The sequence below is a fragment of the Sus scrofa genome, chromosome 14 (assembly GCF_054392235.1).
Source record: "Sus scrofa isolate SSC_HxYL_T2T_F1_AM1 chromosome 14, Sscrofa_HxYL_maternal_Yorkshire_Landrace_v2.0, whole genome shotgun sequence".
NCBI classification, from domain to species: domain Eukaryota; kingdom Metazoa; phylum Chordata; class Mammalia; order Artiodactyla; family Suidae; genus Sus; species Sus scrofa.
This window is the reverse complement of record NC_139396.1, coordinates 118,769,640-118,795,664: the sequence shown is the minus strand read 5'-3', so window position 1 is coordinate 118,795,664 and position 26,025 is coordinate 118,769,640. Positions and strand designations below refer to the sequence as shown.

The 26,025-nt window shown below is 32.9% G+C and overlaps 2 long non-coding RNA genes across 12 annotated transcripts in view; one reads left to right on the top strand and one right to left on the bottom strand.

Annotated features, from left to right (window-relative positions):
* The window catches only part of LOC102159151 (uncharacterized), a 662,825-nt gene that overhangs the window by 434,555 nt on the left and 202,245 nt on the right, over window positions 1–26,025 (top strand). The window lies entirely within an intron of this gene.
* Window positions 6,533–26,025, bottom strand: part of LOC102159032 (uncharacterized) — an 83,050-nt gene continuing 63,557 nt past the window's right edge. Inside the window, exon 5 of the long non-coding RNA XR_014827632.1 lies at window positions 6,533–6,736. This is a non-coding gene — a long non-coding RNA (uncharacterized LOC102159032). The remainder of the gene's footprint in view (window positions 6,737–26,025) is intronic.

Here is a 26,025-nt window from a genome sequence, read left to right as displayed (position 1 = left end):
TGAAATTTAATCTCTGACTTGAGACATTCCATTTCACTGACAGCATGCTACTCATGCCTGACATGCTTTCCACTTTGCTGATCTCCAAAAGGTTAAAAGTAGAAAGCAGCACTACAGACTAAAGACAAGGTTTTATTTGGGGGAAGCGTTAACAAATAAATCCCAGTAACTTGTAATAATACTTATAATATGATAGTATACTATAATAACTTTAGATTAGAGTTGTGTCCCCCAATTGTTATATTGAAGTCTCAAACCCTAACATCTGTGGATGTAACCTTATTTGGAATTAAGATCATTGATGATGCAAACAAGTTAAAATTAGATCATACTGATTAGGCTGAACCCTAATCTAGTGACTGTTGTCTTTATAAAAGAAAGAAGAAAGGTATCTGCACACAGAGAGACAGATACACAGGGAAGAAGGCCATGTGAAGATGGAGGCTGAGGTTGTAGTTACATCACAACTGACCAAGAGATTTGCTGCCAAGGAGGGCTTGTAGCCACCAGAAGGAAGAGGCAAGGAAAGATTCTTCCCTAGAGGCTTCAGAGGGAGCATGATCTGCTGACACCTTGATTTAAGACTTCTAGCCTCCAGAACTCTTTGAGAATAACTTTGTTGTGTTAATTCACTAGATTTCTGGTTATTTTATCCCACAGTCAATTTTTGCAAAAAGTGTTCATTAAAGTACCAGATCAGAGGCATTTTAATAGATTATTTCAGGAAAAAAAGTGTTCACAGTCAACCAAATTTGCGATAACCTGAGTTTTATTTGTAGAATTGAAGGGATGTAATTGTAGCAACACAATGCACCTGTGCATTGTTAAATTTATGTATCATTTTCAAAGCTACTAGGAAAAGAGAGATTTTAATATAAGTTCATTTAATTGGGTATCTTTTAAATGATAAACTTTGGAAAATACTGCTATAAGCAAATCCAAAATCTGAAAAAAGAATTTATATAGAAAAAGATTTCAGTATAATCAACTAAAGCTTAGTCCAGAATTGCAAAATTCTGCTAGAATATTAGACATTATGTTACTGATATAAAATAAATATTTGAATATGTTAAGTATCAATATCATAATCACAAATACAATGAAGAAATTCAACAGAATATAGGACAGATTGCTACTGTCTTCTTTAGGAATAGCCACTAGTAATGGTAAAAAACAAGAATCATTCCACTAATATCAGATATGTAACAATTTTTCTCTTACTAATTTTACTTATTGTTAAATATTGGTCTGAAAATTCTAATCAGTGTAATTATCTAAAACAAATTAAAGATAAGTAATTATTCAAAATAGGAAATGAAATTGCATTATCTGCAAAAAATACTGTCTCATATACCTTAGAGAACCAGATGAAAAATAATGAAATACAATATAGTCATTAAGTTATTTGTAAATTTTAATAATAAAGTATTTTTTCTTTTTTAACTTATGAAAAAGGATATAAACTCTACTCAGTATATAAGTAAATATAAAATGTAGCATACAAAATACATTTTTTTTCAGTTAAACAATTTTTATTAAAGTATAGTTGATTTACTTTGTTTTGGCCAGTTTCTGCTATATAGCAAAGTGACAATTTTATATATATATATATTCTTTTTTTACATTCTTTTCCATCATTGTCTATCCCAGGAGATTGGATATAGTTCCCTGTGGTATACAGTATGACCTTGTTGTAATAGTTTGCATCTACTAACCCAAACTCCTAGTCCATCCCACCTCCTACCCCCTTCTCCAAATACAGGTTTTATATTAATAATATTTTAGACAGAAAACTAGAAAAAAAAACGCTTTTAATATTGATCTTTTTGTTGTTGAGTAGTAGTGATTTTGCTTTACTTTATTATACATTTTGGTAGTCTTCAAATTCTTTGTTGGAATATGCACTAATTCTCTAATAAAATAGGCCTCAAAATATAGAAGTTCTGTTAGTTCCCATTTAAATGACACATAAAAATGGAATTTCTTTTCATTCAGCTAAAACAAATGATAATAGTTTTGTTTTGTTCCAGCTATGGATTTCTCCTCCTGTTCTCCTTTCCCGTTCCCCTCTTATTTCCCAACTAGTCTTCCTCCTCTTCCTTTTTCCCTTCTTCTCCTTCTCTTCCTCTTTACCTCTGCTCCTTCTTTCTTAAGTAGTATTCATGTGGACAAATGGTCAGCATTTAGATATCCTTTGAGAAATGTTAGTCAGCAACGTTATCATTCAAATGTGTATTTTAAATTTTGTTAAATTTATTTTCCAGTGCATGAATTATGGAGGAAAGGTTTTTGATTAACGGTTTGTATAATTCAAGGGGTAAGATGTTTTTGAAAGGTTTTTCCTTAATGGTTGTGTAATTCAAGGGGTAAGATGTAACATTTCATAAGCCTTATGGGAAATTCCCTTTCCATTTTCATCTACGTTCTCCCCTCACTTTTCAAGGTCAGGATGAGAGGAGTTAAATAGTTAGACATATTTAGGCCAAAGAGCAAATCTGGGTGCTGATGCCTGACTGTGAAGTGACCAGCTGGCATTCTCCTGACTGGGCAAAGGATTGTGATGGTGGTGACCAAGAAGTGTCCTTGTGATATATGGTGGTGGGGTTGGGGAGGCAGAGATGCAAATTAACTAAAATGGATACCAGGAAAACAGAAGTTTCACAAATACCATAGAAGACAATTAGAATACCAGTTCAGGGAACTAAGATCTACTGCCTGTTGAAGAAACAAGAGAACAATTCTGATAGATTACTGAAGAAATCTTTGATATTGGTTTTGTTTGTGATAAAGTAACCCAATCCCTAATCCAATTTCCTACAAGCATCTTTTGGAGGGTGACTCTAGTGTCTCCTGGTTCATGCATAGAATTGCTTGAGGTTTCTCCTGACACCAATTAATTTTCCCCTGGCCACGTCACTTAAATAGGAAAATAGTCTCATACAAAGATATTTTAACAGCAGTACAAATGCTGCAATGATGTACTCAAGGTATATGATAAAGTGGATATGCGTATGAACTGCTGACCAAAGCCTGAGCTAGTCCTCCTGTTTAAACCTGAATGACAGAAATACTTGCACCTCAATAGGTAAGACCTCTTTGACATTCAAGATCCAAAACAATCACAAATACTAAGAGTCATGCTATAAATATCTCATTTTATTAATTTTCTAAGACCTGTGCAGCTCAAAAAAGGTGGTAAAAGGAAGGCAGAATAAACCAAAAGAAAGCAGAAGTAAGGAATTCATAATGATAAAAACAAATATTAGGAGATCCTGTTGTGGTGCAGTGGGTTAAGAATCCAACTGCAACAGCTCTGGTCCCTGCAGAGGTGCAGGTTCGATTCCTGGCCTGACACATTAGGTAAAAGGATTTCAGCATTGCCTCAGCTGCAGTGGAGGGCACAGATGCATCTTTGATTCAATTCCTGGCCCAGAAAGTGGTGGGTGTGGCCATAAAACAAAAACAAAAACAGACATTAATGATACACAAAGGGAAAAATAGTAGAAATATAAAAATCCAAGAGTTCTTAGGGAAAAAAAAGTAAATAGTGAACCCATGTATTTGAGTTACCATCCTCAAATATATAAATTAGAAATGAAAAAGGGTGATAATAGAGAATATTATTTAAATCATGAGACCAGTTTATCCAGCTTTATGTGAATGCATTTGAAAACCCAGATGAAAGAGACATTTTTTCCTAGAAAAATAATTAAAGCTTTCCAAACTGAATGTTGTAGAGAAAATAAATATAAATAGATTAATATTGATAAAATAAATAGAGAAAATTACTAAATGCCAAATAACTCTTCAACTAAGAAAGAGTCAGTCTCAGATTGTTTATTTTTCTTTTAAAGATCAGATAATGCTAAAGTTTACATCAAAATATAAACTACTGCCAAATTTCATGCATAAATATTGTTATAAAATAACAAATATGATATTAGCAATCAAAAAGCAAACCAACAGCAGTTTAAAAAAATAACATACCATGAAAAATTGGAATTTATTTTATGAATGTAAAGGTGGTTCATTATTGGGAAATGCATTCACATAAACCACTTACGAAAAGAGCTAAGAGAGAAAAATCATGTAATTATCTCCTTAGACTGGCAAAAGGAATTTGTACAGAATTCAACCCCCATCCATATTAAACCTACTCAATGAAATCAAAATTGGTAAATGCATTTGCAACATGACTTATTTTCTTCAGTCAAAAAATTTAAAGATATGAGGAACAAGACAAGAATCACCATTCTCTCCACTATTATCAAACTTTATGTTGGATATTTTAGCTAATTCTATTAGACAAGAAAAAGCAATTTGAGTGGTAAGCAATTTGAGTGGCAAATATATCTTCTTGTAGATCAGTAAAAATAAGCTGTGGAAACACTGCTGCACTCAATAAAATGATATAATGATGTAGAAAGTTATGAAACCAGCATATAAAAAACATACTCAATGTATAGAAACAAAAACTGTTGAGGAAGAAATAAAGCAGTAGTACTAATGTAAAAGAAGATACCCCTCAATCACCATTTAGCAAATATAAACAACAGCACACATTAAAAACAAAAAAAACATAACATTAACAAGGTGAAGAAAAAGTATAAAACTGTTCTGAAGCACATGAGTAGATTGAAACTGTGGAAGCCCATATTATGATCTTGGCTAGGGAGAGTCACATCTTTTTTTCCTAAAAAAATTTGTAAATTTAATGCAATTCCCAACATAATCCCCAAATAATACTTTTTTCTCAGAATTAGATTAGTTAATCGACGTGTTGATTTGGAAGAAAAACACTATGCAAGAAAATACTGATGAAACAAGGCTAACTCTATCAGTAATAAAAAAAAAAAATAGTTAATGTTCCCTTGTGGTGCAGCAGAAACAAATCCAACCAGGAACCATGAGGTTGCGGGTTCAATCCCTGGCCTCACTCAGTGGGTTAGGGATCCAGCATTTCCATGAGCTGTGGTGTAGGTTGCAGATGCGGCTTGGATCCCGCGTTGCTGTGGCTGTAGTGTAGGCCAGCAGCTGTAGTTCCAATTTGACCCCTAGCCTGGGTGCAGCCCTAAAAAAGCGGGAAAAAAAAAAAAAGTCAAAATTTTATAATTAAATCTAGATGTTGCTTTGAGAGTAAAGAATAAAATTTATGAAAAATTAGAAAACATATATGGGGATTTAATGATAATGTTTCAAACCTGAGAGAGAAGATGAATTTTCTCATAAATGGTATAGTGTTAACTGAATAGCCATGAGCAAAAAGGCAAAATTTTTTCTGCTTTAATTTGTCCTACTTAGTCTTAGAATATTTAGTCCTACTGACTTGTATTTGATTTCCCTTTTTTTCTCCATCCACTTAGCACCTAGCTCAGCTGCATGTTTCCAATTTTATCAAATCTTTTGCCTAAGAATATTGCTACTCTCAGTCAGGGATATTAACAAGTAACTTTGGGTCTGAATGAAATGCCTGATTCTGGAGTCTGTCATCATGATCCATGCTCTTTGAGTTTATATTTTGGTTATTAAAACAGATAGGATTGTCTTTGAGTTGTCTAAAGATAGAATGTTTGAAGAAAAGGGAATATCGGGGCTTGTAAATTATGTATAAAATCACACAGTTTCTAACATTTTAGATATTTTCTTCAACTGCTTAAAGCCCTAGGAAACACAGACTGCTTGATTCTTTAACATAGCTTACCCATCTTTTGGATTATTTTAGTTTAAAAGAAGCCTCTACTCTCAAGACTAGCATTTAACAATGTTAGCTTTCTTCCAGTCTGCCTTTTGGACTTAATTTGCTCAGCAGGCAGTTATCTGTTTGGTTTTCATACCAGCTGGAGGCATCGTTATGTTGCATTGAGTGAGATCTTAGCTATGTGCAAGAAAGTAATCTAACCTCGAGTTCTTGCTAAAATATACAGAGACTTTAAAATTCCTCTCCCGAACTCAGTATAACAAACTTAGGTGATGCAAAAAGTACGCACAATGCATAAGCCCAGAGGATTTTATGCAGTGTAGTGAGATTTCATGAACAGACTATTACCTCATAAATTATAATGCCACACCAATGTTGAGTATTGTACTTTTTACTAGCTCTTTGTCTTTTTGTAGAAAAAAAGTATATCAACTTGCAGCAGTTTTATAAAGACTTAGTAATGCTTAAGAAATTAAAATCTACTGACCCTCAAATACAATGCATATTCTTTTTTTTCTTTTTGCCATTTCTTGGGCCACTCCCGTGGCATATGGAGGTTCCCAGGCTAGGGGTCGAATCGGAGCTGTAGCCGCCAGCCTACGCCAGAGCCACAGCAACGTGGGATCTGAGCCGTGTCTGCAACCTACACCACGGCTCACAGCAATGCCAGATCCTTAGCCCACTGAGCAAGGCCAGGGATTGAACCCGCAATTTTATGGTTCCTGTTTGGATTCGTTAACCACTGAGCCACCACGGAAACTCCTACAATGCTTATTCTTAAATAACAATAACACACGGCTTTAAAAACACCATCATGAAACTAGAGCAAAATTATTTATTTATTTATTTTCTTTTTAGGGCTGCACTCATAGCATATGGAATTGCCTGGGTTAGGGCTCACATTGTAGCATCAGCTACTGGCCTATACCAGAGCCACAGCAACACTGGGATCCAAGCTGTATCTGCAACCTACTCTGTATCTTATGGCAATACTGGATCCTTAATCCATTGAGCAAGCCCAGGGACTGAACCTGCATCCTTATGGATACTACTTGGGTTCTCAACCCTCTGAACTACAATGGGAACTCCAAAACTAGGGCAAATTTAAAATCATAAAATAAATTATCAAATATAGGGAGGAAGTTACTCTCAAATAGCAGTGTTTGATTCTGACAAGTTTATCTTTAAACAAAAGAGTATTATAATATTAAATACTCTAGAAATCTGATACATGATTCAGTATCAACATTCAAAAGCTAATTTTGAGCTCTATATAAACCTTGTTTCATTTTAAGAAATTGTAAACTACACTGAAAAATTTATGTACTATTTACCTTCTTTTACTGGATAAGTAAAATCTTAACTTCAGCGTTAAACAGTCTACTTTTTAAATTACCACCATGTGTCACTTTTAATCTCTAGCCATGACTAAATACCCTTCCTATTAGAAAGAAGTGTTTTCATCACTATTTCATTACTACCCTGGAATCACTATTAGATGTTATTTTTTTTTGTGATTCAGATGAAAAATTGTGGTGTTTTACATTTTTTGTATTGCTTGGTCATCTTGATTTCCAATATGTGTTTCAAATACCTCTCCCTCAATATTTGACACAACAATTAGAGATTAGAAAGTTTAGAGAAGACTGGAACAATTCTATCAAACAACTTAACCTAATTGACATACATTGAACCTACCACACAACAAGAAAATATGAAATAAATATTAAAATATAAAATTAAAAAGAAATAGAAACCAAAAAATGTCAAGTGCACATGAACTATTTACCAAAATGTTTTAAAATTATATCCTAAATTTAAAATTTAGCAGAAGTCTTAGATGGAAGAAGTTAACAAGTATCTTTTAGCAAAAGAATATATCAAATGGCCTATAAGAACACTAAAAGGTACTTGCCATAATTAGTGACCTAGAGGTGCAAAGTAAATACAAGGAAATACTAATTCAAACCTATTAGAATCGCTATAATTTAAAAAGCCTGAAAACCCCAAATAATAATTAAAATAGGAGTCATTTTGCACTCTTACAGCTTTCTGGTGAGTGTGTAAAATGGTAACACCGCTTTAGAAAAGTGTTGGGAATTTATTATAAAGTTATTAATGCTCTTCCATTGTTGTGACCCACTAATTCTACTCCTGGTTATTTGCCATTCAAAATTGATTACATAGGTCTATACAAGAACTTGTAGAGAATATTTATAGCAGCTTTGTTCATAATAGTCAAAAACTTGAACTAAGGTATCAATAGGATTGATAAATTTTGCTATATTCATGCATTGAATACTATTCAACAGTAATACTGGCATACTGATACATAATATGTGAATAAATTTCAAAAACATTACACTCAACATTTGAAGATACACATAAAGGGATACAAAATGCATGATTCCATGTTGTTAGAATCTATATTTAAAGACAGAAATATTGTTTACTCGAATAAAGGGCATGGATTGGCTGGGAAGAGACAAGAAAGAATTTCTGGGTTGATGAAAATTTTTCATCTTGAAAAGGATATGAAGTTGTGTAGGAGGAAAAATAATATTTCCTGTACTCTTATAGGTTCTTGGTTGAGACCCTCCCACATAATATAAGACAGATTAACATAAGAAAAGCAAACAGAAGTTTAATTTCATGTATACCTCCTGTATACAGCTGAGATAGACAGGAAAACTGAGTAGCTCCCCTAAATGGCCCAAGCCACTACCATAAATACCATCTCCATCTAAAGACAAAAGAAAAGTTGTTGGTTGTTGCTGTAGGGGGTGGAGCAGGGGGACAGAGCCCAGTTATCCTTGAGTTAAAATAAAAATGACCAGCATGGGTATCCTTGTTTTCTTCCTGTTCTTAAAAGGAGAGCTTTCAGTTTTGTCACTGTTGAATATGATGTTAACTATGGGCTTATCATATATGGCTTTTATTATGTTTAAAGTTTCTTCTTTCTATACTCATTTTATTGAGAGATTTGATGACAAATAATGTTGAGTTTTGTCAAATCTTTTCCCCTCATCTATTGAGATGATCTATGATTTTTATCCTTTATTTTGTTAATATGTTGTATCCCATTGATTGATTTGTAGATGTTGAACTGCGCTTGCATCTCTTGGAAAGGATAGATATTAAATTTTCTTAAAATGTTATGAAGAATTCACCAGTGACGGTATCTAGTCTGGCCTTTTCTTTGGCAACAGCGGGGGGCCAGGAGTGGAGTGCGGGGAGAGCTGTTGATTACTGTTTCAGTCTCCTTGCTGATGATTGGTCTATTCATATTTTCTATTTCTTTACAATTCAGTCTTCTAAGATCATATGATTCTGAGAATTTATCCATTTCTCCTAAGTTGTCCAATTTATTGATGTATGGCTGCTTATAATATTCTCTGTAATCTTTGGTAACTCTGTGCTGTTTCTTCCCTTTCATTTGATTTTTAAAAATCAGAGCTTTCTTTCTTTTTTCTTACTAAGGCTTGCTAGTATTTGTTTGTTTTGTTTATTTTTTCAAAGAACCAACTCTTAGTTTGATCTTTTCTATTATATTTTTAGTCTCTACTTCATTTATTTCCACTTTGATCTTTATTATTCCCTTCCTTCTACTGACTTTGGGCTTTATTTGTGCTTCTATTTCTAGTTCTTTTCAGGACAAGGTTAGATTGTTCATTTTGAGATTTTTTCTTATATATTGAGGTGGACCTGTATTACTATAAACTTTCTTCTTAGTACTGCTTTTGATGAAATCCATATATTTTGGTATGTTGTATTTTTCTTTTTATTTGTCATGAGGCATTTTTTTATTTCTCTTTTGAGTTCTTCATTTACTCAATAGTTGTTTTGTAGCAGCTTGTTTAGCCCTCACATATTTGTCATTTTTTTGAGCTCTCTTCCTACAGTCAATCACTAATTTAATACCCTTTTGTCCAATATAGGTGTTTGATATGATTTTATTCTTCTTAAATTTATTGAGACTTGTTTTGTGTCCCCACATGTGGTCCATCCTCAGAATGTTCTTTGTGCACTTGGGAAGAATGTATATTCTGTTGCATTTGGATGGAATGTTACATATAAATGTATCAAGTCCATCTGGTCTCATGTTTCATTTAAGGAGACTCTTGTTGACCTTATGTCTGGATGATGTATTCACTAATATAGGTGAAATGTTAAAGTCCTCTATTATTATGGTATCACTTTCAGTTTCTCCCTTTAGTTCTTCTAATAATTGCTTTATATATTTTGGTGCCCCTATGTTAGGTATATATGTATTAATAACCATTATGCCTTCCTGATGAATTATCCCTGCTATCATTTACATATATATATCCATTATGGGTTTGATATATATTTTTGTCTCTTTTTACTTTTTTTTGCCATAAAGTCTCTTTTGTCTGATAGGAGACAAACCCCTCTGTGAGGGCTGCCTAGAGTTGCAGGGACCTTCATGGCTGAAAGGATGGGATTTCTTACAGCTTCAGCAGACACTGCTTCAGCTTTGTGTAGCGCCTCCCCTGGTGCTATCAACTTCTTTGTGGCTATGGGCTCAGCTGCTAAGTTGAGGGTCCAGGATTATAGACACCACCTCTGCTGTTTCCCTATTTCTGACTCCTTTTTGATTTACAGTTCACTTACCTTTAGATGTACAGATATGTGGAATTCTCTAGTGTCTTAGTATTGGGCAGAGTTGCTTTTGTTTAGCCATGGATATTTTACTGGTTGTAGATTGAAGGGGAAGACAAAGGGAGAATTTCATGCTACCATGATGCCAACATTTACTTGTCTTATTTCAGCTTTCAATATGAATGCATTTGTAACCTGTAAAAAAATTAATAAGCAGAAACTTCAATTAAATAGATTCAAGAAGACCGGCTAGAGAGCGCTCATGCCCTACAATGATAGCAGAGCCAACTTCCCAGCAAGAGCTCAGCCAGTGAGATACTTTCACAACTCAGCCATTGAAAAGGCAGAGAATTTATTTAGTGTAGCCCTCCTGACTTACTTTTCCCCTTTATAAAGGAGATTTCCCTTCACTTGTATTGGAGACTCACTGTGCTTGCAACCCTGATTTTGCTTTGTTGACCCCAAATAAAGCCATTTTTTTTGTAGTGAAATAATTGACAATTTGTTTTAGGTCAAAAAATTTAAAAAATTGTCAAAGAACAAGAAACAAGTTAAGGGTAAGATGATAAGAATGGGTCTTAATAATCAATATAGCAAAGATTTGGCTGTCATTGTTAGTAACAAAACCAAATATTTACTTCATGTTAAGATTCATATCTTTTCAATATTCATGAAGCATCTGTTTGAAAAGTATTATGACCTATGGATTGCTTAGAATTAAGTATTCTTTAAGCATTTTCTTACATTATATTAATTTTGAAATTTTAATTCAACCTCAGTCAATAAATTTACTATTACTTATATATTTCTACCTGTAAAATGGTTTCAATCCCTATATGACAAATGAAATCCTACTGTATCTTTATTTTTTCTTTTCCACTTAGATAAAGTAATTAAAGCAGGTGGCACCATCTACTTAGCATTTGGAACACTGGGTCAGAAATGAAAACTTTTGAGGGCTTTTGAACAGTATGGGGCAATTTTTATTCTGGCACTGAGGGAATTAGCCATGTAATTCCCATTAATTTTAATGGGAATAGGGTGAATAACCCATAAACCACTAATGTATCCTTTTGGAAATTTTCACAAAGGATCAGCACAAAGTTGCGTAGCACAGGTGTGTAATTGGAGATGGATGTTGTATCAGAGCTGAATATATTAAGACCAAAGAATTAAAAAATCAATTACTTGCAAAGATAATAAGGTCTGGAAAATAAAATGATGTGTTAAATTTGGCACTGATTTGAAACCTGTTACTAACAGAGCCAGAGGTGACTATCAAATGAAACTAAAAAGTAATCTGCATATCACTTAGTGGGTTGGAGTCTCAATTTGTGTTTTCTTTTTTCTTTTTTTTTTTCTTTTTTTTTTTGCTTAGCTATGATTTGGGAAAGTGCTTTATAAAATTCTAATGTCACTATTTTAGTTCATTTGTGATTCAATTTCCATAATATTCAATTTTTAGGTCAATAAATCTTACATAGCCAAAAAGAAGCCCTTCCAAGCCCCAATTTCAGATATTTGAGCCTGAAACTTTCATCATTATTATAACAATAAAATATTCCCAATTACTTAGGAACATTCTTCAGGAATAGTAAATGGTTACTTTTTATGGTGTTCAATAATGTAGCAGGGTCATTATATTGTTACATGAGCCAAATAAGGCTAAGAAACCGGAGCTAATATAGTTAGGTTCTCTTCCACTAGTCACCTTTATCCATGACCTTCTCTTTTTTCTGGGCAAAAGAGTTTTGCAGCTAGCAGCAAGATATGTGATAATCTATCCTAACTATTCCAGAAAGAAACTTAGTCAATTACAATTTTATAACATAGTAATGCAGTATATCATAGTTAATTTACTGCTTCTGAATTTATTATGACTAACGAAAAAAAATTTACTTTCAGAATTTACATGTTAGTTTGTTACTTGTTTTCTTCATTTGTCTGGATAGTTATATGCTCATGTGATTTAATAAGTAAACAATCTTAACTGCTAAAATTTTTTCTTGATATGCAGTGTGCATTGGGAATATAGGATTCTAATATGTGGGGCAAAGAAGCTAATCTAGTATTTGACAGTATATAATGATCTAAATGGAAACTAGGGTTTTGGCGTGAAATCATTACCTCAGTACTGTATAATACATAAATCTCTAATAAGATTTTGATGATAATTTCTGTTGAGCTGAGTTGGCTCTTTAATATATATTTGCTTCCTTCTGCCTTGTATGTTTATTAAATAGTCTATTAAAATTTGTGAACTTTAGTGCACTGAAAGATTAGCCTGAGCAAATAATTGGAAATGTTTTCATTCATATTGATTATAAATCCCCTTGGGGAAATCTGAGAATAAAAGAAACTCTGCAACAAATAAATAGAATTTTAATTCTCAGTTGAAAAGATTAAATACAGAAACCTACCTATTTTATTAGCTTTGATGATGGATGTTTTTGTAAAATGACTTTATCCACATCATGGTCAAATTGTGTATGAGATCTGGGTGCCAGGATAGTTGGGTTCTGGTTAAGACCCTCTTCCTGGCTTGCAGAAGAATGCCTTCTTGCAATGTGCTCCCATGATCATTCCTTAATGCAATCAGACAGTGAAAGAAAGAGAGAGCTCTATCTCTTCTTCTGCTTAAAAGGACTAATCCTATCACGAGGACACAACCTCAGAACCTAATCTAAACCTAAATACCTCCCAATATCATCAGATTGGGTGCTAGCTTCAAAATATGATGTTGAAGGGATGCAAATATTCACTCTATAATACATATTTTGAAGAGATGGCATATTTCTGAGTGATACTTAAATATATGTTTAACTATGCTTTCCTAATATTACCTTTTATAGTAGGATGGATGTATATTTTAAACAGAGTTCTTTTACTCCTGGAAATCACAATCTAGAAGGAATAAAAGGAGTAGAAAAACAAAAATGATATTATGAAATATATAAAAAGATCATTAGAAGAGCAACAAGATAATACAAAGGGAAAAATCCTTAATGCTGACTCAGAGGTTAGGGTAGGCTTGTGGAGAAGTGATATTTGAGCTGAATCTTGAACATAGTGAGAGAACATTTCAAGAGGAGGGCACTGCATTTGCATGCCAATTTTTAAGGTATAAATGACTATTGTGGTGGAAATAGGCTTGAGATAGGGAAGAAGAGATATTAGAATGAAAAATTTTATTTGGATATATTAGGTTTGACATGCTTACATGATACGTAAAAGGAATCATAAGTTAAGCAGTTTTATATCAAAGTCTGCACCTGTAAGTAGAGTTCATGCCTAGATATACGAAATTGATAGATATAGACAGTATTGAAAATCATAGGAAGAAACTTTAGACCAGGATTTGGCAAACTTCATGTGAAAGGCCAGGTAGTAAATCTTTTAGAATTTAAAGATCATACAGTCTTGGGACAGTGTTGCTGTGAGCTGTGGTGTAGGTCGTAGATGTGGCTCAGATTCCCTCATTGCTCTGGCTATGGAGTAGGCCAGCAGCTGTAGCTCTGATTCAACACCTAGCTTGGGAACCTCCATATGCAATGGGCACGGCCCTAAAAAGCAAAAAAAAAAAAAAAAAAAAAAAAAAAAATCATGTAGTCTCTGCCACAACTATTCAACTGGCCTTTGTGGCATAATAACAGTGGAATATGATATATAAATTAGTAGACATGGCTGTATTCCAATAAAATGTTCTTATAAAAATAGAGAACCAAATATGGCTCATGTGTCATAGTTTGCTGTGGGCTTAGACAAAAACTTTCTTAGTAAATGTGGTGATCAACACTTACTATTCATCGCATGGATTATTATTCTAGTTTTCTAACTTATTTATCTGACTTCAACTTTATATCCTTACAATTGTCCTACATGTTCGGCAAACTATAGTTCATGCTCCAGAACCACTTCACACTTCTGCGCATCTTGGAAGGGGTAAGGAAAATTTTAGGATTGGACAAAGCTGCTTTGTTTTTAGGCACAAGATAAAAAAATAAATGTAGAGAGAAATATTAGACATAAAAGAGAAAAAAATATATACATATAATTGCTAGATCAAACTACTGAGTGGTAGGTAATTATTATCAGTCAGAAATCTCTGTCTTACATGAGAAATCCCAATTAAATGAATCCAAGCCAAATCTAAAAAAATGTAAAATAAATACTTTGACTCACAATTTCTAGTTAAGAAAGGAATTGAGATTTTTTTTCCAAATAAGAAAATGGAAGAGTGATTATAATGAAGATTGAGAATGCCTGAAAAAAATGAAAGTAAACTATAAATAAAATAAGGATTTGGTTAGAAGTAGGACATTTTCAAGATGGCTTATATCCTACCAGTATGCAGTGGAACAACTGGAGTAGTTGTTAAAATATTAAAATATTTTCATATTCTTGGTAAAAGAAAAAAATACCGCCTCTCCCAGACTGTCAAGTTCCCTTTGTTGCTAAAACCTCCCTAATTTTCATTAGGAAGCTTTAGAGTCTGTATGATCCATCAATCCAAGGTTAACTGAGGAACAGGGAAGCCTCTAGGCCTTCAACTCCAGCCCTAAGTCCTATGCTGTTTTGACAAATCCATATTGTATTGAAACTTTAAATGTTCGAAAACTATTCCTGATTCCACCAAAGCAAGAAGCAATGATCTAAGGTTCAAATGTAGTTGTGACACAGGTTCATTAACCAGGTCACCTGGGGACCATGTCTCATAAAACAAAGGGCAAATATAAAGCTGAATTCATGAAAATAAGCACATTTAGACAGTAACCAGAAGTGTTGGGATCATGGAGATTAAAGGAAAACAAGGTGAGAGGTAGTGTAAAAACATGTGTGTTTTAAGATTATTGCCCAGGATTGCCATTCTTTACTGACTCCTGTTGGATTACTGATCAGTGTGGCACCTGAGAAAAGAGAGATTAAGCCGTATCTATTGAATCTGCTGAGATCTATTAAATGCTTTTTATCTATAGAATATCAAATTACCAATATTTTTTCCTCTTCCCCAAATTTCAGGACCCTAAAGGCAGATACAATGCTTTTGTTAAAATTACAAAAAGATACTCTAGAATGAACCAAATCCCCAGAATCATCTTCATCTAGAAAACCTAGAGAAAGGCTCCCCTTTCCTCTCAATTGGACCCCAAAGCCAAGGACTGGTAAAATATACTGTGGTGTAGATTTCAAGCCTTATCTGCCACCTGTCATCACAATCCCAAGACCTCGTCTGTGCATTTCTATACAGGATCCAACCTATACTTTTATACACAGTGACTCTGATGAGTCCCCATTTTATTAATGACATTCCATGTTTGATTGAGTTGCTTTCATTAACTGGTTATCTTGGCATGGAATGAGCTAACCTGTGTAAATATGTTTTATTCAAGCAACTGGAGAAATCAAGGCAGAATTCATAACCTTTACACGTATCATATTTTGCTAAACACACAAAATTACACCTCCTCATTTGTTTTGCACTGTTCTTAGTTTCACTCTCAAAATAAATGTATGAGATTGAATCCACAGGCTTTAGGCTTTGGGCAGAAAGGTTTCAAACTTATTTTAAAGTTAAAAATGTTTCACTATATCATTTCTCCCTTATGGTAGTTCTGAACTCTATGGCACCTGTTTTTCCTATGCTCATATATACTGCTTTCATAAATCTCCTGGACCATAATCACACTTCATCTTGTTCATTCTGTCTGCCCTTTACTGTGTGCTTCTTTCCTCTAAAAGTTAACTAAGTTTTTATATATATACACAATACAAAAATGAATTATTTATGAGTTTGGATTGTATGAGACTATAGCTATCATGCGCAGCCAATCCAATCTTAAAATTATTAGAGAAAAAAAAATGGATTTTATTCTTCCAATAGCTTGCCTTTGGAAATGCATTCTTAGATCTCCAAGACCCTGTGAAGATGCAATACATCACCAAGGAAATGACTCTCTAGTGTTCTATTTCAATACATCACTGGTACAATGATTATTTAATAATGTATTGTCAAGTGTCACATATCAAGAGAACACTGTGGAACAAAGAAATCAATATTTATTATTAGTACTACGTGTCATCGTGTCATCGCAGAGTCACCAGCTGATGCTCAAGGTCACGAACCCAGATCGAAGAGTCTACACAATAGTTATTATGGTAAGCAGTATGATTAATCCAAGTTCAACATAATTAAGCTTGCCTTGAAGATCCTTAAAGAGTAATTGTGATAATTTTGATGGGGAGGCAAACATTGCTTATGTTACCAACTGCTAGGTAGAAATTTTTGTTGTTGATGTTGTTGTTGATGTTGTTGTTGTTGTTGTTGTTGTTGTTGTTATTGTTGTTGTTGTTGTTGTTGCTATTTCTTGGGCCGCTCCCGCGGCATATGGAGGTTCCCAGGCTAGGGGTCCAGTCGGAGCTGTAGCCACGGGCCTATGCCAGAGCCACAGCAACGCGGGATCTGAGCCGCGTCTGCAACCTACACCACAGCTCACGGCAACGCCGGATCCTTAACCCACTGAGCAAGGGCAGGGACCGAACCCGCAACTTCATGGTTCCTAGTCGGATTCGTTAACCACTGCGCCACGATGGGAACTCCAAGAAATTTTAATATAAATTTTATTTTAATAATTTGTAGCTATTACTTTTAACCTATTCACATGTCATCTGAATTATGACTTGCTTATTTCTTTATGATTTTGGTAGATATGTTTATTTTGAGGAAATTTTATATGCTGTACAAATGATACATTTTTGCTAAACCACTATACCTCTCTCTTCTACCTACAAATATCACATATCTTTCTCCTTAATTTAAAAATGTAAAGCCTATGCAGTAAAATTGTCATTGGAAAAGACTCATTTAATTGATTTATATTATTTGCATAAATAGCTTTCCTCTAGTTATTTATTTAAATTATTTTTACATCACTCTTCCCAAAGGACCAGTTTTCATCTTATGGAATCCTATTAAAATCTTCCTTAGAAAGTAAAGAAAAAGACTACCATATTTCAATCTTCCACTGAGAAGATATTTTATGATATTTTTGTTGCCTCTTCCTGAGACCAATATGATTATTCCTGTTTTATCAAGTGAGCCTTTGGAGAAGTTATATAGTCTCAGAAAATAATTAAAAAAAAAACATTCAAGTAAATAATATTTATTTTTGAAAAGGAAGAAACATTTAATATTTTGAGGCCAGGATTCTCCATGATACTATGTCTACCCTGATATTAAATAAGTATATTTAAAAATTACAGAACTACTAAGAACATTTGATAAAATCATAGGATAAAAGATTCACTTATAAAAGTCAATTATACTTCTCTTTGCTGGAAGGAAAATTTGGAAATTAAAATTCTAAAAATAAAATTAAAAATATCAAACCTAATAATTAATATATAGATTATGGATTTAACAAAATACATGTACTCATGGAAACTAAAAAATACAAAACCTTTCTATGTGAAATTAAAAATCCAAATGCAAAAATATTCTACATTCCTAGATGTGAAGACCTAAAGTTATCAAGATGTTGGTTCTACCAAAATATTTATAAATCCACATCAATTGCAATTGAATTCCCAAAATCTTTTATTATAGAAATTTACGAGTAAAATCTAAAATGTCTACAGATCCCAGGAACTAACAAAGCTGAAACAGTTTTGAAAAGAAATAGCCAAGTGTAGTCTGATTTCAAGAGGTTCCAAAAAACTACAGTAATCCAGACAGCTGGTTTTGGCATATGTTTATAAATGTAGATCGCTGGAACAAAGAGAGTCCAGAAATAGACCCAAGTATATGTTGTCACTTGAAATTTTTTGCTTGTCCAAGATAATTCAGTGAGAAACAAATTAATAAATGAAAGGTCATGAATCATTTGAAAAACATTATTTCATGCACAAAACATACTTAGAAACAGATCATAGATCTAAATATAAGTAGCCAAAAACATAAAACTGTAAGAAAAAGAATGTTTTTCCTGATTGAGGGAGGAAGAGTTTTCTTAGAAAAGGTATAGAATGAAGTAAATCAACAACAACAAAAATACTGCATTAAACTTTATTAATATTTTTTTAAAATATTCTTAAAATGACACATTATAAGGAGTGCAAGCCACAAATGTAGATATTTGCCAAACATATGTCTGGTAAATAACTGCTTCCAGAATATACAATAAAAACTCATCTCAATACTAAAAATATACAAACCTCTTAATAAAAATGGGTAAATATTTCACTTTTTTTTAAGCAAAGAATATTTCCAGTGACAAGACACATATGAAAATTTGCTCAGTTGTTTATTGAAGAAATGAAATTAAAACCACCAGTGTGATTTTTTTCCATACATCCACAAGAATGGCTGAAATAAAAAAAAAATTCTCATAAGAGTTGAAATAATGGAGCAGAAGGAGCTCTTATACACTTTATGAGATGCAGACTGCATCTCACATCCACTTGGACAACAGTGTGTAGCTTCTTATAAGTTAAGATACCATATTATCCAGAGAAACAAAAGTATGTTCAGAGAAAAGCATTTCTGCATATGTGTGTAACATTATTATTCGTTAGGAACAAAACTGAAAAGAGAAAAGAGGAGAGAGGAGGAGAAGAGAAGAAAAAACAGGAAAGAAAAACTAGATCACTGATACATGCAATAAAATGATTGAATCTTAAAACTATTAGGTGAGGTGAAAGAAGTCTTTTATTAACCACTACATATGCTCTGATTTGGTTTATATTAAATTCTAGAGAAGTCAGACTATAATGACAGAAAGCCAGGGGATGGGAGAAAAAAAATAGAATTACAGAATCCCACAGAGAGATTCTTTTATATATCTGATGATTGAAGTATCTTCTGACTGTTTCAGTGGTTAAAAAGTTATACATATTATTCATATTGTACATTTCAAGTTGGTGAATTATATTCTGTGCATACTGTACATCAATAAATTTTAAATAAGGTTTATTTTTTCAAATACAGTATTTATTTACATTCTGAATTTGTATCTTTCTTGAATCTACCATCTATTGAGATATGTAAATTTGCTGCATTTTTCTTGCAATGTAGTATTAATATATATAATAGATGTTTTGCTACTAAAACATAACTTGGATTAGATGTTCACTTAATATACTTTCCATTAACACTAAAGTTTAACAGTATATTAGTAAAAAATGCAACTTCAATGTAATCAAATGGCACATCTTTAAAAGTGGCAATTGCTTCTTACTGGGGTTTTGGTGAGTTTGAAGCTTGACTTTTTAACCTAGCAGACTTGATAATATTAATTTTATGTTTTGTGGAACAGATTTATAAGAAAGGATAAATTAAAATATTATTGAAGTCAGAGAGAGAAAAGTAAAAAGATTAAACACAGAACAAGCCATGGTACAAATTTTTTTCTAATTTATGTTCAAAGTCAGTGATTTATTTCCAATTAAAATAATCATCCATCATGCAAAAATATTGTTGTTAATTAGAATTTCACATACTTTGCTAGTTTTGTTTGTGATTAATCTGTAAATTTATTTTGGCCTTATAGTTGAATAAGCATTATGTTAAAACCTAATTTATACATATGACATTAACATTCAAATAAGTACAATTTGTCACTATAAAAGGAACAATATAATTGTATTTTGTTAAAATGACCTATACATTATACAAGTTTGAGGAAGCTGTTTAAAATAAGTAGGATTAAAATATAGACCTATAAAACATATTTATATGCAATAAATATATACAAACATATAAACAAATATTTATATGTATAAAATGCATTTCAGTTGACAAAAAGTACTTTACATTATTTTGTCCTCAAATTCACTTAGTGAAGGGCCACTTTTTTGTCCCTCAGAATATGCTATGACCTTGAGCAAGACCAATATGCCAAACTTTATTCATTGGTAAAATGGAAATCATGTATATTTCTTCATGCACATTGATTTGTTGCATCAGAAAAAAAACTGAAAGTGATATACAGCTAAAAATGGTGTACTGGTGAACCACATCTATAGAAAATGTGTTCATCACACAAATTCCATGGGCTACTTAATTGGAAATATGTAAAAAGTAAAAAATAAACAAGTCCAAGAGGAAAAAAACATAATCCATTTGCTTCCTGATATTTCTCTTTTATTTTATAGTCATTACATTTTTGGCTATCCTGGAGTGGTGATGATTATTATCACCTTGCTAACAGAAACGCTTTTTAAAAAAAGAAAACAATCTTACGGGGATTTGCACCATTCACAATTTATTTAACTTGTCAATTCTCTGGAAAAACATCAAAGGTCACCAAGCTGTTAGACAAGGTTTCCATGTCATTGATATTACTAGTATTTCCCTTTTTGATAAGATCTCCTATGCATCAGAATTTCAAAACATTTAATAATTATATCAACCAAAAGCTGACATACCACCCTCCCCATAAAACATACATGCATGTTCATACACACATACACAAACATGTAATTACTGCCACTTTAGTGCAAAGAGTTATTCTTCAAAATTTTTTGATGATTTAGTTTCCCAAAGCTCATAATAATTTCTCATTTAATATAGTTCATTTAATATTTTATTTTCTGGATAAATGTTGACTCTATATAACTGTTGTAGCATACAGAATTTCTCCTTCATATTTTTACAAATATAGGAATACTTTACGAAGCTAATGTATTCACATCAGCAATTGCTTGACTGGGAGATCTAATATTTTCAGCTTCTACTGGCTCTTAGTTATGAAATACCAAATGGTATGGCATAGAGTCAAGCATTCCTAGACCAGAGGTATTTAGTGCTTGTGAGTTGTAGCAAAAATAAAAACAAAAATTACTTTTATAGCTGTTGCCCCAATGATATAGTTACTTTTTATACTTTCCATATTAATTATAATAAGTTTATTATTTCTCTTAAAATTTATTTTTTCCAGAGAATTCTCTCACATTCAATTTTTGACTGATTAGTAAAAAGCTGTGTCGTTTTTCATATAATTTTGAGGAGAATTTATATACTCATATAAACATGTCACTTACCTTTAGCATGATAGATTGTTGTCAGATAATATTGATGGAATACCTACAGGTAACTTGAAACTTGGTTTATAATTTAATTTGATGTGAACATAAGAAAGAATGGGAGGAGTTACTATTTCTTTGAGACAAAGGAATCTAATATCAAAGGGGCTGGGACAGGAAAAGCACCACAAAGGCTTAAACAGTTTGTTTTTAAAAGAAAGAATAAAAACTAATCATATAGAATGATCAGTTGTATGCTAAGGATCACACAGAAGCTATAATATGCATGCTTTCATTTCTATGAATTTACTGTTCTTTAACCTTTATAAGGACAGTGTTTATGCCTTCTTTTTAATCTTTTTAATTACTGAATTTACCAAAATATCTAAAGCTATGAATAAAAAGAGAATAATGAACACAAAATCTTCCTAAATATAGTAAAAGCACATAAAACTTGTCCGCCAAACACGTTATAATTGAGGGCTAGCCCTGTACTTCGAACAAGCTGAAATACTTTCATAACACAATAGAAGCTATAAGAACAACATCAATAAGAATTAAAAACTCAAAAATGAGATAAATGGAGGCAGGTATGATTAGAAAATAAACCTGTCAGAGAAAAGGAAAACATTTCAAATTTGAAAACTGAATTCTAAAAAGTACACAAGCAAAATCAAATAAACATTACATATACTTTCTTATGGGAAATGGAAGTTGAAAGGAAGAAAAAAAAAGTAAATTCAAAAGATACTAGGAAAAAGTTCCTACTTTATAGCACAGGGAACTATATCAATCTCTTGTGATAGACAAAGATGGTAGATAATATAAGAAATGGAATGTATATATGTGTATATATATATGTATGACTGTGTCACTTTGCTATATAGCAGAAATTGGCACAGCATTATAAATCAACTACACTTTAATTAAAAAAGAACATATAGGAGTTCTCATAGTGGTGCAGGGGAAACGAATCCGACTAGGAACCATGAGGTTGTGGGTTTGAACCCTGGCCTTGCTCATTGGGTTTAAGGATCCGGTGTTGCAGAGGTGGCTTGGATCCAGCTTTGCTGTGGCTGTGGTGTAGGCTGGCAGCTATATCTCCTGTTAGACCCCTTAGCCTGGGAACCTCCATATGCTGCAGGTGCGGCCCTAAAAGGACAAAAGACCAAAAAAAAAAAAAAAAGTATATATACATACATACATATACATATATATATAAACAAAAACAAAACAAAAATAGATACTAAGAAAAAGATAAAAAGTATTTGAGAAAAGTAAATATATCTTAATACAGACAGTACTATTCTAACTTGGAAAAAGCTATTCTGTAGACTATAAATGAGTAAGAAATGACTAACATTCCTTGTTTGAAAATACCTGAAGAGGAGTTCCTGTCGTGGCGCAGTGGTTAACCAATCCGACTAGGAACCACGAGATTGCGGGTTCGATCCCTGACCTCGATCAGTGGGTTAACGATCCGGCGTTGCCGTGAGCTGTGGTGTAGGTTGCAGACGCGGCTCGGATCCCGCGTTGCTGTGGCTCTGGGGTAGGCCAGTGGCTGCAGCTCTGATTGGACCCCTAGCCTGGGAACCTCCATGTGCGGCGGGAGCGGCCCAAGAAAAGACAAAAAAAAAAAAAAAAAAAAAAAAAAAAAAAAGAAAAGAAAATACCTGAAGAAAAACTGGCAGTCTTTTGGCAGTCTTTTTTTTTTTTTTTTTTTTTTTCTGCGGCATATGCAGGTTCCCAGGCTGGGGGTCTAATCGGAGCTGTAGCCGCTGGCCTACGCCAGCGGCCACAGCAATGCTGGATCCAAGTCGTGTCTGCAACGTACATCACAGCTCAGGGCAACACCAGATCCTTAACCCACTGAGCAAGGCCAGGGATTGAACCCGCAACTTCCTGGTTCCTAGTCAGATTCGTTAACCACTGAGCCGCAATGGGAACTCCTGGCAGTCTTCAATTTAAGTAAACAACAAATTAATTTTTCCTACTCATTTTGGACTTGAGAAAACATAGATTAATAGATTTTAGAATTTAAAATTTTCAAATGTAGAAGAAATTTAGTCCAAATTATCGTGAACAATTGATGTTAATTGCAAAATCATTCTTTATAAAAAAAATAGCATTCGATGTTACTTCTCAGTTTTTGTCAATATGAAAACACCTACTCTGGACTTTTTTATATATAGAAACAAAATCTGCATTTTTTAATAAGTTTGATTTTCCAAAATATAGTTCCTTATTTCTTTTGACCGTGTTGCTTCTTTCTTCTTTTTTTAATACTATACCATTCAATATAATATTTTTTACTTTCTAACCTCCTTATTCTAACTACTTTTTCCTCCTTAGCTATTTTCAGTCTCGCTCTGGTTTTTTTCTCTTTTCCTCTTCATCTATCTCTAGCTCTAGTAAAACAAGAAAGAAAGAAAAATACATATATGTTTAGTAGGCAACATGGATTATGTAAGGACAGAACAGTCATTTAACTTTGATGCTACTTTGATTTATGAGAAAAAAAAGTTTTGCCAATTCACTTCATTATAGGTCAGGATCATTCTGGGTATTCACTTTCAAATAAAATTTCTACGCAGATCTACCTTCTTAGTTTTGTTCTCAGCAACTCTAACCTGAGCAGGATCACCACAATACTTATTTATTCACGTGGCTCAATTCAGACAATGCTGTTCTGTTCAAACTCCTTTAAAACTTCCTGAAATAAAATGTACAACATTTAGGCTGGCATTCACAGTCCTTTACATTCTAACCATACCCAGCCTGCCATTCTTCTTTTCTCACATTTGATCTTACATTTTACATGTATACATATGGTATGGTCCCATGATTATTTCTCAGATAATACTATTTAATTTCACATCTTTATAGCTTTGTACATATAATATCTTACTGCCAAAAACTCTTCATCTTAGTTTTTCTCTTTTGGAACATTTTTCAAATCTCTTCTTCTAAAATAAGAACCTTATAATAATTTCTGAGATGGTAGACATTTTAATTTCCTTTGTATGACCATGGCCAAATATAGTAGTGGATAATCAATAAACCAATTTTGAATGAATAAATAAATTAACAAATAATTCTCCTTACTTGCCTTCCCTATAATTTAAGTTTAACTGTTCCTCTTACTTTAATTATATTACATCTGGGTTGGTCAATGCACAAATGTTGAATCTGGCTTTTGTTCTACACAATTTGTTCTTTACTCTCATGTAATAGATGAGATCAAGGATGCATGTGGACAGTTTCCACTTAAATTGGAGAATAGATAGAATTTTTTGTTATTTTTCTGTAACCAGTACATTTACCTCTAAATGCGGCGGATGATTACCTCGGCGGTAGTTTGATTTTCCTCTACTGCTTAGATTTTAGTCTAAACTAAAAAACTACATTTAATCATCAATTGTTGCTGATACTTGGACATAAACAATCTCACTAGTGATTTATATTTCCCATCACTATAGCTGTTCTTGTATGATTGAATTATGGGATCATTTATCAAAATGTCCATGTAGGAAAAATAATTCAGACAACATCCTGGAACAGGTAGAACCATGCGCATGCTTGCTATGGTGCAATCACCATAATTTTGGTAGTATTTTCTTATATAGTTTTTCTTATGATTCTAAGTATCTTAAATTTAAGGTTCAAACTAATTTTACTATCTTTCAAAAATAATGCTTTAAAATAAAGTACTAAATTTTCTTAGATATTAATTACTGTGCTCCAAGCAAGATGGGAGGTCCTATAGGAAATCCAGGAACTGTTAGAAAAAGGGTCTCACTTTAAAGTGTTTTAGAGTATATTGAATATACAAGACTAATTTAAGTGGCTCATAAATAATATATAACAATAGATTCTGTGATGATTAAAATGTTAAAAGAATATGAGTAGAATCCAACATTAACTAGTATCTTCATTTAGTAGGTTGTTTTAAGCACATGGTATGCATTAAGTGATGAAATAGGGAAAGTTATTAATATATATGAAAAGCAAAGGTTAAAATAGTCAGTTAAAAAAATCTCATATTCCTGTACTCCATAGATTGAAATTTATTGGGGAATAGATCTTTATAAAATGACATGCAAATAAAGCTAATTTATTATTACATTCCAAGCTAGCAAGGACAGTGACCTATTGCTATTACAGCACATAATAGTAACATGACATAGTTCGTAACTTTCCATACGAAGTAGTGGTGTCAGACACTACTAGTTTGCTGACCTGGTTCTCTAAGCCAATTTCCACTTTCTTTACCACTACTATTAAAATTTCATTTGAAGACAGATTGAAACTGGACTTTATCATCTAGCTGATAGTTCTAATTAACAAGCTGAGAAGTGACAGAATCCTAGAATGAAGCAGAAGTTAGACTGACACACTCAGTCTATTATTTGGGACATAAATGTGATTCCTAAGGCTCCAACAGCTGTTTTGTCTCCATGAGTTAAGTACACACACACACACCATAGACAGGGTGGACAGATGGGAAAAAAAAAAAAAAAAAAAAAAAAAAAGATCCTGGATTTGAGTATGTTGTTTTTCACCTGCATCAGTCCCAGACTGCCTACTTCCATTTTCCTTGTTTAGGAGAATTTTTGGTGTTGTATTGCATGAAGCACTATTAATTGAGTTACTATCATGTGCAATTTAAGACACTGATTCACTGA